This window comes from Protomyctophum parallelum, assembly GCF_964188405.1.
Source record: "Protomyctophum parallelum genome assembly, chromosome: 1".
Taxonomy (NCBI): Eukaryota; Metazoa; Chordata; class Actinopteri; order Myctophiformes; family Myctophidae; genus Protomyctophum; species Protomyctophum parallelum.
In genome coordinates, this window is record NC_139697.1 from 50649430 (window position 1) to 50655429 (window position 6000).

Here is a 6000-nt window from a genome sequence, read left to right on the forward strand (position 1 = left end):
GCCCCGAGCGGGAATCGAACCCAGGACCTTCTAGCTGTGAGGCGACAGCACTACCAACTGTGCCACCGTGCCCCTCCGACCACGTAATTATGTTTAAGCACAGATGGTACTATATACACCCGGCATTTAAGTGCGCACCAGCAAGTGCGTGTCGTGCACGCGCATTATATTTCGCGTGCGTGTATGTGCGCTTGTGCACGTGGAAGCCGGAAATAAAAGCACTTCCGGTCCCTCCCCTTGCGAGACTGCAGCTGGGTGCTATTGTCTTTATAAGTCCAATGAAACACTTCTTTGTAACGTATGGCCGCTGTAGTCTAGCGGTTTAATCACTCGCCTCTCAACTTTTGGTGCTGACGACGCTGGTTCGAATCGCGCGAAAGACAAAAGTTTTTATATTAAAAACAAAAAGCCGTATGGAATGAATACATTATTTACAATACATTAGGCAGGCAGACAGGCAGTCTGTCTGTCTGTCTGTGTGTCTGTCTAAAATATAATAATTTTGGTCTGCCGCGAGCGGGAATTGAACCAGCGTCCTCAGCAAAAAAGAATAGAGAGGCGAGGAATTAGACCACTATACTACAGCGACCCGTTACAAAGAGGTGTTCCATTGGACTTTTAAAGTTAAGTCCAACGAGAGCAGAAAAAAATATATATGAAGGACAGACCAAATCACCGACCGGCCGACCTAAAACATTTACACGAACATTTACACGAACGCACATGTTACACACAAGCTGCTGTCTGTGCAGCGCAGCAGCGAGACAACGCGGCGGCGCAAAAAATATAATAATAATAATATACCAGCAACACGGCACGAACGCACATGTTACACACAAGCTGTCTGTGCGGCGCAGCGCAGCAGCGAGACAGCGAGACAATTACAGTTAGTGTCCACAGGTGACATTACCATTTGGGGGTCCCTGGGGGTCCCCAGGGGTCCCCGAACCTCGAGACCCCCATAGAAACCTCCAGGGGGGCCACACGATTCCAAAGAGCCCACCCCCGTCCAAAACGGTAGAGAAATGACAGAGTTACCATTTGGGCAGCAAGGGCAGAATCCATCCACCCTAAACCTGCGACCGGAGGTCCGTCGCGACGCAAAAACGGACCGACCGACGGAGCGACGGAGCGACGGAGCCACGGAGCGACGGACCGACGGAGCCACGGAGCGACGGACCGACGGAGCGACGGAGCGACGGAGCCACAGACCGACCGACCGACGGAACGACGGACCGAAATAGGACCGTTCGACGGTGCGTCGCGACGGAGCGACGGTGCTAAAGCGACGGACCGTCGGTCGGAAGAAATGGATTCTGCCCTTGCTGCACAGATACACAAACACGTTGGCTGCACTGTTTAAAAGGAAAGGCTTTAGGGTGAATCACAGACAGACATCAGATGTTATTTCTAGCCAGGGAACTAAACTTAGTGTTTAGTTATCGAAATGGAGATCAGCATTTATGCCAAATATCTTAATAGCTATACTACTAATATATATATATATATATATATATATATATATACTAACGTACTAATGATTATGGGTTCAAACTTGCTCTGCTATATTTTTGTAGCATCACTAGCGGAAACAACATGGTGTGTGTGTGTGTGTGTGTGTGTGTGTGTGTGTGTGTGTGTGTGTGTGTGTGTGTGTGTGTGTGTGTGTGGGCGTGCGTGCATGTCTGTCTGTGGGAGGCACATAAGCTGTGCTTGAATGGCCCTTTAGTCTTTAGTCTAGTGGAATAATACTAATAAAAACATCATTGTGTTTTACCTGAGAGAGTATTGCACCATATCTTCCTACGTAGTAATGTTAAAGTTGACTCACCAGTCTCCTCTTCCTCTTTAATCTGTGGAGGTTGTGGTTCCTCCAGGACCAGACTGGATCTCCTCTCCTGATGTTGTGGAGGTTGTGGTTCCTCCTGGACCAGACTCGATCTCCTCTCCTCATATTCAGATGAAACCTCTTTACACACAAGTGTAAAAAAGGGGTTAGCATTGCTGCATCCCGTGTTGTGTAATAAAAGGCATTTTTATCCGAGCAGTTTTTTTGTGGCACTGGGTGTGTTTGATATAGGCACGCTGACCGCACTGCCAATACAGACAAATAGGCGAGTGCGCTCTCGGTGTGCAACTGTGAATTTCCCAAACGAACCCCGTTTGAGAAAAGTAGTCGGGGTGCTCGGATACAAATGCTTTTAATTAAACAACGCGGGATGCAGCAATGCTAATCGCTGTCCCAGCAAATACCCATGGCACATGTGGTGAGGACTTTATATTTGAAATCTGAATGTTTATGTGTCGACAGGCCGGCGTTAGGTTGTGAAGTTGGCTGGGGTCAAGGGTCAAGGGCCGGTGATTTCTCAGGGCAATCCTCATTTGAGGAGGGGCCGCCTCCCAAGCAGATGACGCAGTCTTAACAGTATGAGGAAAAGGTCCCCAGAATGCAGACCGGGCGACCCCAGAAGAATGAATATGGGCATTGGGGTCGCAAGAGATATAATGTTTACCCAAGGCGTTATGAGTTTCTCTCAAGAGAGCATGTCCAGAAGAATGAATATGGGCATGTTTACATTCAAGAGAGCAGGTGCAGAACAATGACGTTCTGGCCAGGGACACAGATCTGATAGCTGACCACATGTCAAAACGACCAGTACTTCACTCCAGGAGAAGATCCGAAGGTGGCGAGGCCAGGGCGGACTGCAGGAAAGGGGACTTTGAAGCTCCACCACAGGCCCACTGATAAATCAAGGAAGGCGGCGGTTTGATGGTGATTGATGTCATTACTGTGATGAGATCTTTGGTGTTGTTCGCCAAAGTGTTTTTGTATAAATCTATTGCAAAGTTTGTATGGTCAAGTTTATATGGGTACTGTGAGAAGATATTTTATTCCCCATAGGATAAAAAGAAAGGAAGCAGCTGACTTGCATGCTGTCCTCCTTATCAGGAAATTAGATAACTGTCTGGCTGACCTAGTGACCTCCCCTGGTTTCCCAAGGTATCTAGGAGAGATTTACACCCCCACCCCTAGTTTCACCCCATGTTGGCAGACACTATGAGTTCATTTTATTGTGTGTTGTTTTTGTTTTCACCTCTGAAACTGATATGATGATTATTAACTGTTTTATTTTTAATAGTTTACAAGTTGAATTGAAAAAGGGATGATTGTTTTCGCCTCCCTATTAACTAAGTAGAAGTTTGATTCCAGGTTGCTCATGTGTTCATATGACAACAAAATGGTGTAGGCCTAAACAGGTTAAGTAAAAATACAAGTTTTAATATAAAGTAGGGATGATGTTATTTTAGCCTCCCTGGATTCTTAGAGACAGTATTGTGTTTTGAATTAGTTTTAATGCTAAAATGTAATGTTTGTAGGAGGTGTGTTTGTAGAGGACATGGTAAAAGGTCCTTAGATCTCTTTAGTTGATAAGTAAAGGCCCATAAATAAATAGGAGTTGGCATAAGAAGGTGTGTCTGTTGTCCCCTCACTAAGCCATAGTGAGTTATTTGGCGCCAGCCATCTTCAAAAAATATCAAAGCATGGGAAAAAAACAAAAAAAACAAACAAAGGTTACCTCCCCCCTCAGGAACATACAGTATATAACCCCTCAGGGCAGAGGGTTTAAGGGTCCAGTCTTCAGTCCGGAGGGGAGAGGAGAGGTACCAGATCACAGAGGATGCTCTAAGCTTTTCAAAGAAAGTAGCAGTTTTAGAAACTTAGTAGTAATTTACCATATATCTCCAGTTTTCCTAAACGACTTTTTATTTTTCCTGTTTCTTTCCTTTATTTTTTGGATTATATAATTTTTGTATGCAACTACAACTGTATAATAAATCTTCACATTTTTGGAAAATCAACACCCTGGTCTTGTATCCGTCTATTTTGGTGAGTAACCTGTTCGATTAATATTGAATTATGTTTCCAGGGTATAATTATGCACTATTGGATGAGCGATGTGTCAGTTGCCTCAATTGCAATGCACGGTCAGGACAAAGAGAAGAAATCTACTAAAGTTTGCATTTCAACCCAACTCATGTCACAGGCGAGACGCTATGACCTCTGTGTTCAACGGCCAGACTCCTCAGGCGAACCGCTGAGGGTGTCCTAATAACAGAGGCCGCACTATCCTTTAGGCGAGACGCTGGGGGTATAGGGCGGTGCTCTCTCTTCATCTGTGTTGTTCAATAGATACCCAGGCCTTACAGGCGAGTCGCTGTAGGGTCCTGGGATCTGATTTCACCATATAATATACCTGGAACTTCCACCGTTGTTCGGTGGAGGGGGACCGTGACAATTCAACTCAACTCAACTTCACCGTACTATTACAGACAGAAAGAGTGACCGACCGAACTTGAACCTACAAAAGGGGACCTGCATTGTCAAGTACACTCAGACTGTCTAACATTATGTACACGTTTTCCATGAACAATGTAGCGATTGTGTAAAACTGGCTTCAGTTGCGTCATGACAAGTGTTGGAGCCAGTTTTGTTTTATTTATTTGTTCACCTCTTTCACTTTTGTTTTCATTTTCATATACCGGTATATCAAATATTGTTTTGGAAAAGATAAAGTTATAATTTGCATTAATAGAAGCCCCCACCTCTAATTAGAAACTTAAGTAGGCCTATGTCATGTCAATTTAGTGAGCACCTTTGCACTTCCTTTATAATGTATCCCCTTCAAAGTAAAACCTCCTCTGCAGTGATTCTGGAACAGTGAATTGTAACTTGTATTTTATTTTGAAAGGCTCAGTGGGGGAGGAAGGGTAGCCTGTTTAAGGTCTCTTGACATGCCTTTTGAGAACAACGGAAAATGTTTGGTGAGGCTGGGAAGGCATACAGTTTTTTACCTTATTTCATACCTTACTAGCATACTCATTTATTTTATTTCTTATTTATTTTGGAGCTATTCATTTGACCTTTTCAGTTTGATTATTCAAGTAGACATTTGTGGAACATAATAAATATAGGCATACCATATTCTGAATGACCAAAAAGAGGACACATGCGCGCGTGCATGTGCACGTGCACATGCATGTCGTGCATGTGCATGTGTCGTGCGTGCGCGGTTCTGTTTGAATTCAATTCATTTGTCAAAACAGTTTGGCTCCTAAATTTGATCAAATATGCTCTATATTAGTTATGTATTTATTTAAAGCAGTGGCTCTCAAAGGTGTGATCCAGGGACCCTCATGGTTCCTTGGGGGGGTTCCAAATGGACCCATTATAGGTCTGTAACTCTGAGAGTGTAACACATGGACCCAAATTGACCCTTACAGGTCTGTAACTCTGAGTGTACAAATGGAACCAAATCATGGACCCTTACAGCTAGGTCTGTAACTCTGAGAGTGTACTAGTACAAATGGAACCAAATGGACCCTTTTATAACTTTTAACTCTGATACTGTACACATGGAATAAAATGGGACTCTTATGGGTGGATGGATGGATTTTATTTTGTCATTGGACACAAGTGTACAACGAAATTAATCTGTTGGCATCAATCCAAATGCAATACAAAGAAATGGTCATATAGTACTGCAATAGTTGTTAGTATTGGCAAGAGTAAAAACAGTAGGAAACTAGAAAAAGTGCCCTTCCGGGCACAGGTCTCCACCAGGTTATCCACAGATCCGTGCAGTTAGAGGTAAAAACACTTTTCGGCCAGTTATAGTTGAAATTGTTCATGTGGCATTTCGTCCTCGGCCTAGTGGGAATGTGGGTGCACAATTTCACGGAAATCACGCGATGTGTTCATGATTTGCAGCATTTTGTTTGAAACTGAGCACTCCTGTGAACTTTGGAAGCCAATCTTAACCAATCAGGATGGAGTCTGATAAATCTGAAAGACCCGTTTCGTTGAATGGCTCTAGAGAGACTGTGTACCAATTTGCGTGATGTTTGGACAAAATCTGTAGGTGTACTGTGCAAAAACTTGTTTTGCACAAAGCGGCCTCCTGGTGGCGCTATAACAGGCCGTTCTGGAAAGTGTGGGGC